This window comes from Cryptomeria japonica, chromosome 6, assembly GCF_030272615.1.
Source record: "Cryptomeria japonica chromosome 6, Sugi_1.0, whole genome shotgun sequence".
Classification (NCBI taxonomy): Eukaryota; Viridiplantae; Streptophyta; class Pinopsida; order Cupressales; family Cupressaceae; genus Cryptomeria; species Cryptomeria japonica.
The window spans coordinates 329,141,243-329,153,249 of NC_081410.1; positions in this window are offsets into that span (position 1 = coordinate 329,141,243).

A 12,007-nucleotide genomic window follows, 5' to 3' on the forward strand; every position below is an offset into this window, starting at 1 on the left:
GGTATAACCCTTGCACACCCTAAATCTTGGAGCTTTCCTTACATGAACACAAGGTCTATGCTCTATCTTTTGAAGTTGTAGATGTTCATCAACCTTAGAAATTTGAGTCTACTTTTCCTTTATTCAACTATCTTTTGTGACCTTATTGTCCTCTAAATGTTGCTTTGGGACTTTGATCTCAAAGTGGCTTAACCTATCTCTATATTAACATTGAGTGTTCTTTTGTAAATCATCCGTGAAAAGGTGTTGCATTCTCAGCAATGGGGCTATCACTGCAACACTAACTTTCCATAATGTTCTTTGACTATAAGTTGCCTCTACTATACTTTGACTGTCAATACACAGTGATTATCTTAGCTTTTAAGGATATGACTGTAGCTATTATCAATGACCATGCTTCCTCAGTGATGTTTTTATTTTATTGATACATAATGATCTTAGGGTGTTTCTTTTGTCTGTGAGGAATCAGTGAGTATGGATGCATTTCATTGTTCTATCTCTTCATTCTCTTTGATGACTAAACTTGTGTATATTGACTATCTTGATGATTTAGACTAAATTTTGTACTCATAGTCATGTACTATCCTTTGATGATTGATTTTCCTTTTTTGCTTATTGAACATGAACTCATAAAATTTAGTATTTTTGAGACCTTCCATACTATTTTTACTCACATGATGGCTCTAGTCATCTATTGAGCATGGGATGCAATTCTATTTACTGTTGTATGTGTTGTCATTGAATGACAACTTTTACTATGATTGAGTGATAATGCATGGGACTTTGGATATGGTTGTGTTCCTATTTGGTAGTTGATTAGTGTCACCCTATGAGTAGTGGCATGTATGTTGAGCTCAACCCCTTTGGGAGCCCATTTAAACCCACATACATGATGGATATGAAATGAGAACCTATAACTACACATGAAACAAAGAAGTTATATAAAAACATGGTTCTTGTTGACTTCTCATGACATCATGTCTCCACTATTTCTCTCTTGTTCTTGAATCTGATATAGCACTGTAGGCACATTAGGAGTAACATTGTGTATGCAGGAGTAAAAGGAATGACCTACAACTCTAACAAAACCATTTATATCTCTATTTTAGGTCATCTCATGGAGTGGACAATGAGGTGCTCTAACCAACAAAGCTAATCAGAAGACTTTTCTTCAGAACTCATCAGCCTATCTAGGAAATGATGGGTTCTTTCTTTCCCTTATTCCTACATTCTTATGTTTATTTTGTGTTTACTCTTATCTGATTAGATAAATCATTTCTTGGCTATTCCCATGGCTTGTGTGGGATCACATGTACAGTTGTTCTTTATGAATAAAAATGTGTTTTATGCAAATGTTTCATTTATGTATATCTGTTTGATTAAAACAAATGCATTTTTTAAAAATAAGATATTTGTATGACATACATTTTTATTCAATAAAGATAGCAAACTTGGAAATTTTTTATGTATCTTTTATCTGCAATGAATAAGACCTATATAGGTCACCAAATTTAGGTGTGATGAAAATTTGGTAACAATTCAAAACCTGTAAAATCTTGACTTCTTCAGCTTTGGTCCATAAGAAAGATAACAGAGAAAATTGTAAGTGAAACTTTTGCTGAATGGATGGGTTAAAATCAACTTTGATGGGGCAACCAAGGGTAACCTAAGGCTAGCTGGGTGTGGGGGAGTGATAAGAAATGAATTTGGCCAATGTATTGCAGTGGTGGCTCTACCCTTGGGATATCAGACTAATCACCTAGCTAAGGCCATGGTTTCTCTTATATCCCTTCTTCTAGCTAAAAATATGGGATATAAAAAGGTCTGGATTGAAGGGGGTTCTGACAATATAATAAGATTCCTTAAGGGTCTTACCCCCCCTTCCTCAACAATCAACAATATAAGAACTTTGGCCAAAGATAATATTAAATCCTTTGAGAAATGCTTTATATCTCATGTCTACAGAGAAGTTAACGGTATGGTAGACTGGATTGCTAATGTGGCAGTGAGAGGTGATCAACCAATTTAGTTGCATGGTGAGATCGATCTTCCCCATGAGGCACGTGTCATCCTTAATTATGATAATATTTATGGGAAAGTGGGATATCTTACTAATGATCAAAATGTACACTCTAATGAATAAATTTATTATTAATCATGAAGGGTGGAGTCTGATTGATAGATTGGAGATTAATTTTGATAAGACCTGGCATGCTTTCTGGGCTTTTCTTGCTACTTTTAGCCTTGAGGTTTCTAAATTATGTAGATCATATCTCATCTTGGGTTTAGCTCTATTGTTGTTTCTAGATATTGAGGAGGTTTTGAACAATGTTGTTAGAGGTGTGAAGGGAGGAAAGAGGAAGAGAATGGAGCCCCTATCCTGTGATGAATGGAAGCAAAGGCCTAAGGTATGGGAGATCTTGGAGGCTGGTAATGTGACTAGTTTCATGGAGCGTCTGAAAGGCTAGAACCCCTCCATTACCGGTTTTTTTAAAAAGAATTAGAAGGATGGCAGGATAACTATCTGTGGAAGGAAGGTGAATATTCGTGAGGGTGTTATTTCTGATATTCCTAGTCTACCCCTTAATTGTAGGAAATTCTATAGAGATCAAAAAATCACCAACTCTGCCATCAACAAATTTTCGAAAGAGGTTGAAAAGGCCAAATTGGTCAAGGGCAATAAGACCTACTACTCTCTAAAGGTGATTAAGAAGGTCTAGAGGTGGGTTTTATCTACTATTGTGCAGAATATTACTCTGGATGGAAGGCTTACTCAAGTCTATGAGTATCATTTTGTGTTGCTAAATCATTTTTCATCATAAAGATAAGGTTTCCATTCCTTTCTATCTTCTTTGTTCTATGAATACTAGTATTAAGGATGTGAGGGATAATCTAGATAGTAACCCTTCTCTCCATGAAGGGTTAATGGTGTTATTGTATGATTATTTCAAATCCAATTCTATAAAATAGACCATTTCTGACCACTCTACCTTAGAAGAGGACATGCATGATTTAGATGATGAGGAGGAAGGGGGGTCTGATATAGAATTATAAGAGGAGTCTAGTAAAGGTAAAAACAAAGAGATGGTTGTTGGGTTTGCTAAGAAGAATTTGGGGAAAGTGGATAAGAATAGCGGTAAGAAGACTCAAGAGGATGAGAGTTGGTACGAGGAAGAAGATGATGACAATGAGGGTATGGAGACAGACATTGAGCATGAATGGGTTGCCTCCCCTCCAAAGAAGAAGACAAAGATTACACTCTCCATTTCTACTAGAGGCCCGGGGGATGATGTGGGAAATTCCAAAGCTTCGACCCCTCCTTTGCAGTTTACAATCCCTGTTTGGCTTGTTGATAGTATGCCTAAGGAAGCAATAGGTGAGGTTTCCCTCCTATCAATGATAAAATACCCGTTGTTAATCTAGAAACCTTTGGTGAAGAGACTATTTTTATTTACCTGAACAATGATAGCAATGGCCCTACTCTCAATGTGCTACAAACTGCCAAGGATGGAGTACTAGATTTCTATAGGGTAGTTAAATGGGTCTTTCATGAGGTCAATGATATAAAAGCCAAGAAAAGTGCTTCCTCCAGTAGGATTGAAATTATTGAATCCATGAGCACTAGCAAGCTTATCTCTCTCCCTGATAATTTGAGGGAGCTGAAAAATGTGATTAGTGATGCTAAAGTCATCACTAATGCCTATATTTCCAATTTTAAGGTGGTGGATGCTAGGTTTATAGATCTAGAGAGGAGAGTTTCGATTTTGGAGAGTACCCTCAAGAAAATTGGGGAGCAGAGTAACAAAATCCTCAAGGCCTCCAGTGAAAACCTAAAGATCCTAATCTTGAAGTTGGAGTAGGTCAACTAGGAGAATACTACTATGGAAGTAATGGAAGACAAAGATACGAACAATGAAGATTCTTATGTTGGCCCAGGTAAGAGAACACATGCAAGTACCAAGAAGAAGGCACTACGTGCTAATAAGCAGATCGAAGAAATTAAGAGTGCAGCTGCCTCTATGAATCAACTAGAGCTAGAAGCTATAGAGCTCCTTAAAAGTTTTATTTAGGTCTATTTCTTGATAGGTCCTCTATTATCCCTTGTGCACCTGTGTGTTGTCCCTTACATGGCCTTTTGTCCTTTGTTGGATTTTTGCCTACTTCCCAGCTATTTTATCTTTGTTTTTCTATTTTCTCTATGTGGGTCTTTAAGGTTAAACTTTTCTATGTAATATCGTAAAGGGTTTTGGGATCCCTTCAAAACCTATTTTTCACTTAATTAAAAACATCAAAATATCATCCATATGTCTAAATAGGTCTATCAAAGCATGAATCAAAATGTGAGTGTAGGATGGACACTACATAGAGGACGAGCCATTATAGGATGTACCTATTGGAGATGATATAGACTAGATCATAGATCTTGGGACATACATAACCATAGTGAGAAGTCAATGAGAGTGCATTATAGAGTTGCAACGATAGATATCTGACCTTCAGATTGAGAGGAATTAGTTCACAACCAAGAGAGATTAGGTGGTAGCAGATAGGGATAGACATAAAGTAGAGACAAATAGTTTGATAGCTTCTCAAGATATAGTGTTATCCCAGGCTTAAAGGATAGAGGAGGCCATATAGGAGTTCATGAGTTCTATTAGAGATTCCAATATATGGGACTTAGGTCACATGCTATTTGAGTTGGGAGAGTAGGTGCAATACTGGAGGATGTTATATGAGAGCATAGTTACATGAGAGAAAATAGCACCATCATACCAGTCACGATCCAAAGATCACACTCCTGGAGGACATAGAGTAGTATAGGAGTTATTGGGCCAAGATGACCACCATAAATAGGACCACCAAAAATAGGAGCTTCATCCTCAGGATAGAACAGAGTCTAGCAGGACATAGGAAGCACACAATAATAGAGACATATTGTAAGGAAGTTAAGTAGTGGGAAAACTTCCTACAGTAACCTTTAGAGGAGGGAAATGCAAAAACTTTTTTAGATCATCACAATAGTTATAGATAAACTATTGGCATTGTGTTTTCATTGATGTCAACTAGTAATGGTGTTATTGATGTTAACTAGTATGGCTGGTTACCAGTATCACTTGTCACTAGTAAGGAAGAGAATGTCAACATGCATTGTGATCATTGGAGTCATGGGTACACAAGTTAGTGTTGGCTTATGTTGAAGATATAAGGACTGGAGACCGGTATGGTATAACAACCAATAAGTGATATGTTGGCAGTGCATTATTGCCAACTGATATGCATATTACTAGTAAGCAAGCAGGATGAACTAATGAAGAAGTGCAAAACTAGTATGCAGATTGGATGTCAATCAGCAGGGCTCCCACCAGATGAATATTATATCATAGGTTGATGATATGACTGATAGAGAGTGTGACAAGGGTCCACTTCCCTAGGTAAGTGATCATATTGAGCTTATATTCCAACATACATGGAATACATTATAACTCTTTGGGATAGGTTTATTGAGAAGTTAAAGGCAAGAGATTGAAGGCTTACATCGGAAGAACTGATGAAACACAAAGATGCCTCAGGTGCATGAAATTAGAGATATGCACTGAATCAGCTAGCGTTGGAAAGTTAAGCCACCAACATAGAGAAGGAAGAGTAAAGAAGTGATGGGTTTGTCACTTTGATAAACCGGTTAAGATGATGTTCAGGATGGTGGAGAAGAAGGAAAGGTTGAGAAGCTGCAAAAAGATAGTGCACTCCAGAATGAAGATATAGATTGATACAGGACATTGGAAGATTGATGGAGTGGTGCCATAAAGGATACAATCGGTAAGAGAGCCAAGAGGCAAAGTGAAGTGCTCTTAATCAGATGAAAATGCACATGGTGAGTCACCCTAGATACCTGTTTAGGACTGATATATGTGATGACTGGGCTGACATGATCCACCGGCACAAGGAAGGTGAAGGTATGAAAGTTAACCAATAAGGAAATATATACCAGAGGGGTTAGAAAGTCAGTAGGCAAAGATGGACTAGTAGTATGAAGCATACATCAATTGTGTGTTATTGGTTAGTGACCAAGTCTAAATGGCATAGTGAGCTAAGGTGGATGCCAACAAAGGTGCTACATGGAGTTGAGTTGGAAAACATGCATGAAGTAGTAGATGGAGTGTGCATCAACAAGGTAGTTATAGTATCGGTCAATATTAAATGAAGACCCCAAAAATCATGAGATGTGTTGCAGAGGTTTGTAGCTCGAGGAAGGTCAAATGAGGAGATTGATGGCATGCACTGATTGATCCAAAGTGTCTGGGTGTAGATCAAAGTAGGTGATGCAAACTGTTAGACCATTTATGGTGATTGACCATGTGCCAAGCCGACGGGTAGTTTGTGTTTGCTAAATATAGAAAACATGTTCTGGAAGAAAGGAGATATGGTGGTGATGTTTGATTGCTTGCAAGTTGTTGGTCTTCATGCAGAATGAGATCTGATTGGATCTGATACTCCTCGTGATCAGTGGATGAAACCCTAGCACACCAAAGTTCAACATCAGGTTTTGGTGAGAATGCTCAGTTATATATGTGCATGTCAAAGACAAAGATTGATTAATGATGCTAGATGATTAGGTACTGGATGTTGAAGAATGAAGTGTAAAAGTGTAGAAAAGAGCCGACCAGTCAAAGACTCTATGGAAGATCATAGAGACTAAGTGTTGAAGGTACAACCAGTGAGAGGGTTTAGCAGAGGCTTAACCGAAAAGGTCAGAGTGAAAAGTAAACTACCAAGTGAGTTGTAGTGGTGTAAACCGATGGTGCTAGAACCTACAAAAAAGCAGAGAAGGACTTGTAGTATAGTGGGAGTGTTGGTGAAGATCTGACAAGGAAATATCCATGCAGGGCTTGACCAATAAGGAGAAAAAATCTCTAAGATCAAAGTGGACATAATTGATAAGCTGAGAACTGGAAGAGAGAAGAATACCAACATAGAAGAGGTAGATGATGAGCCAGTAAGGTTGCAACAGAGAGTGAAGGAGAGGTGGATCTAAGTAAGTAAAGAACCACTAGAGAGAAGAGTAGAGAAAGATTGGTTGAAAAGAGTAAAACTGAAAGAGAGATTACAAAGGTTACATAACTCATTTGTAACCATGAGATTACTTTTTCATTCTATACAAACTTTGTAATCGCTGAGTTGGAGATTGGTGCAGGGGTTAGTGTTCCTTGAGTTGGTGCCCTAAATTAGGGGTTGGTGCTCCTTAGGTCGGTGCCCTAAATCAATAGGGCTGGTACTCCTTGGGTCAGTGCTCTAAATCAGAAAGGGTGGTACTCCTTGGGTTGGTTCCCTAAATGTTGTAACCATTATTTTCATTTTGAGGCTAGATTGGATGAGTAGACTCCAGCAAGATTTCTCACTGAAGTTTTTCCTATGTTGGGTTTTCCTCGTATATCCGTTGTTGTGTGATATGCCCTTTTGTGTGTGTTTGCATCTTGATCTTCTCTCTTATCTCACTAGTATGTTTACTTTGTGTTAGATCTTCTAACCAATACACACACACACTTAAGATTAAAAGGATAAAGTTTTGAAACCACCGATTCACCCTTCCTCTCAGTGGTATCTTGTGCTCACCAATTGGTATCAGAGCCTAGGTTCTCGGTTGATAAGCTTTCTCTAGCTTGGGTAGATTATGGTTTTGTGAACACAATGGTTTGTTTAGTGTCAACCCCTATTCTAGTGTTTAATAGTTCAAACTATTCTTTATGGAGTTGTAGGATTGAATTCTACCTATCCTCCTTAGGGTATGATGTATGTATGTTAGTTGTAAATGGTCCCTCTAGACTGGTCAACCCTCCCACTAATCCTGAAGTAGAAAGAAGACATGAATGTAATGATGAATAAATGAAGGCTATCCTTAGTGGGCTTTTTGGTGATGTTTCTTCATAGGTGGACAGATGCAGATCAACAAAGAGCTTATGGGATATGTTCAAGAAGCTATATGGAAATGAACCCAACACTATAGAACCGAGTTGTAAGAGAAAGAAATGAAATGGAACACATGTGTTTGCAGATGAAGATAGATTAGATAGAAGCAATAGTAATGATGAAAAAGAAACCCATCTCTTCATGGCTCAAGAATTAGAAAATGAGAGGCACACATCTTAATGTGATCATGTAGATCAGTCCTATCGGCAAGATGTGTCTGGTAGTGATAGTGAAGATGAAGAAGAAGATGAAGCAGAAGTTGATCTTGAAGGAGAACTTGTAAGTGCACTCAAGGAGCTTAGTAGAGTGAGAAATAAATACAAGTTGTTCAAGAATGTTGTCATTGTGGAACAAAGACTGATTGATCAAATTCCTTCAAGAGTCAAAGTCAACCATTGCAAATCTGACAGCACAAGTGGATGATGAAAAAAGGATGAGTGTAGATTCAAATTAAGATTTTCATATCAAGGAGTGCAGGTGTAAAGATTTAAAATTGGAGATATAGGCCAAAGATAAAGAGTATCAGGAGCTAAAAGATGAAATGGAGAATCTTAGAAAAAACCTTGAGAAGTGCCAAGATGAACTCAAGGTGAGGATCCAGTTTGATGACAACAATGATGCCTTGGATAAGATGTTGAAGAAGAAAAAACATTCCAAGGATATTAGAGGTTTAAGATGTGATGCCAGTGAATGATCCACCAGCAAGGATGTATCCGACAAGGAAATTTAGTTTGTCTCCTCTAGTGGAGATAACAAAGGACAAACCTTCACTATCTGAAATACACCGACAAAGAAGGTTGATCTAACTACAACTAATGAGGACATGAGGCTAAAGATGAAGACCGGTGCAGCAAGAAGAAATAATGTAGATCCAAAAGGAAAAAGAAACCTGGAAGAAGATAGCTTCATCGAAAGTAATAACTTGAGAAGAAGAAAATATAGAAGATCTCCCACCAACAGAAGACAAATAAATTTTTCTACCCACAAGACAAAGCAAGTGTGGGGAAAGAAGGGATCAGATGAAAGGACTGTAGTGACTAGACAGTTCAAGAACAATCCTCGAAGAAGTAGAAATGGAGTTGCCAAACCAGTCAGATACCCTCATGTTTGGCAGAGTAAATTTGTAAGTAATATGCCCTCCTTCTTTGGTTATTTTTTTACCTACAAAGATTATGGCCATAGAGAAGATGAATGCAAAAAGAGGTCTAGGAGTAGACAAAATGTGTTTCCTAGAAATAACAATATTGTTTGTCAAAGATGTAGTGGTTTTGGCCATGGAAGTCATGAATGCAGAAAGAAGTGATTTCAGTCACATGACAGCCGGTATAGTAGCTATGCTCAGTATGGAAGTGGTTATAAATTATTTGAGAATCAAAGTGTTGCATGGAACAAAAGGAGAAGTGTTCTTTCAAGATCAAGAGATCCACCGGTTCTGGTTGCTGCTTACAATAGGATGACTAGAAGAAGATGGTCTGACAGAAGGTCCTCCAATCATGTGTTTGGTATGAACATGGTCTACTTCTACAACAATGCTTCCAATCATGCTGCATAAGCTAGTAATGCAAGGACTTAAGGGAAGACCTTCTCCAATGACTGCAAATGAGAAGAAAAGGGAGATCAAGCAGGTATGGAGGAAGAAGGAAGAGAATTGAACCTTGGACTAACACTATACATTCAATGCACAGGTGATATCTCCAAATGCTTAAAGGAGATATAGGATATTTGGTGTAGTTAATTATTGACCATATTATTCATCCCCTTAGTGAAAAGGACAAATGGAAGAATAAGTTGCTACCAGTATAATGGAAGAAGATGAGATGGTAGTGTGTGTAGTTGCTACTTTGGCTACATATCTATAGATGAGAGATGGATTACTATTGCACGTATCAGTGGATGGTTCAAATTTATATGGGAATCAAAGGCACTTGACACAAGAAGATAGGAGTTAGAGGAAGGTGCTCTGGTGGAGATGATGATCTGATAGAGTAAACTGGTATGTGCAGTATGCAACTGGTATGGATACTAACAAGTATAGAAAATTATGATCTAGGCAGTGACTCCGGTGGAATGGGTTGAGGAAAGTATGTCTCAAGTGATATTGGAAAAGACCTAAATGATATGTGTTGGCCTGGTAGTAGATCATATATGCATGCATCTTTTTGATCTAACTGGTTAGATAGTTGACATAGTAGTGATGTGGTTTGGCATTGTATGTTTACATGATCATGTCATGAGTAATGATGAATATCATGGAGCTAGAAGATCATTAGTTGATCACATATGCACAACTCAATTGGTATAAGGTGTAGATTGAAGCTCTAGTTTAGGTCTTGACGGGAAATGAAGACCTGAAAGCTATGGTTCAAGGGGAGTTCAGAGCCATATTTTCTGATTGGTATTCAGACATACTGGAAACAGGGGGAGAGAAAGTGTCTATGGTTGTAATGGTATGATTGAGACTTTGGGATGTGCTCATTGGTATGTGTTTTTGAGGTACTTCAATGACTATTCAATTTGTACTTTACTTAAATCACAATCAGACCACCGAGAGAGTTACTTGCACAGGGGGAGAACATACATTTGGTATCAGAGAGGATACATGTGATATCAAATTGGTATCAGTGTCAGCATCAACACTTGGTCAGCAAACCAAGGTTAGAATGACTGTTTGCATATCAAAGGGGAGATGATGCAGTCTGACCAATAGGTAAGTGGAATTCACTAACACATTTTTCCTACAAATGGTATCAGACTTGTATATATAATTGGTATCCAGTTTGAATATATATTTGGTACCTGAGCAATTGGTTTTAGTTAGTGTTTGGACCCTACATCTCAAGTGTTGTTGATTGCAGGATGTAGAGTATGACGGTCAAAGGAGAAGAAGCAACCAGTAGAGAAAAGGGAGAGAAACTCTGTCAGTTCCCTTTGCCATTGTTTTCAAAGGGGGAGAGAGAATCTATAGTATGCAGGAAACTACATGTGTTGATATCAATTCCAAATGGGGAGATTGTTGGCATTGTGTTGTCATTGATGTCAACTAGTATAACATGGCAACTAGTGTGAGAGTAGCATGGAAATCGGTGTGAGAGATTGTTGGTATAGCTATCATTGATGTCAACTAGTAATGGTGTCATTGATGTCAACTAGTATAGTAGGTTACCGATATAGCTTGTCACCAGTAAGGAAGAGAATATCAACATGCATTGTGATCATTGGAGTCACTGGTACACAAGTTAGTGTTGGCTTGTGTTGAATACATAAAGACTAGAGACCGATATGGTATAATAACCAGTAAGTGATGTATTGGCAGTGCATTGTTGCCAATCGGTATGCATATGACCAGTAAGCAAGAAGGGTGAGATAATGAAGAAGTGCAGAACTGGTATGTAGATTGGATGTCAATTAGCAGGATTCCCACCGGATGAAGATGATATCACAAGTTGATGATATGACTAATAGAGAGTGTGACAAGGATCCACTTCCCCCAGTAAGTGATTATACTGATCTTATCTCCCAACATACATGGAATGCATTATAACTCTCTAGGATAGGATTTTCAAGAAGTTAAAGGTAGGAGATTGAAGGCTTAAATAAGATGAACCGATGAAACACAAAGATGCCTCAGGTGCATGAAATCAAAGATATGCACTAGATCAACTAGTATTGGTAAGTTGAGCCACCATGACAAAGAAGGAAGAGTAAAGAAGTGATGGGTTTGTCATTTTGACAAACTAGTTAAGATGATGTCCAAGCTAATGAAGAAGAAGGCAAGGTTGAGAAGCTACAGACAAAGAGTGCACTCTGGACTATAGATATAGATTGGTGTAGGATAGTGGAAGATTGTTGGAGTGTTGCCATCAAGGATACAACTGATAAGAGAGCCAAGAGGCAAAGTGAAGCACTCTCCATCAAATTAAAATGCACATGGGGAGTCACCCTAGATACCTACTAAGGACCAATATGTGTGATGACTAGGCTAACATGATCCACCATCACAAGGAAGGTGAAGTATGAAGGTTAACTAGTAAGGCAAGAATAC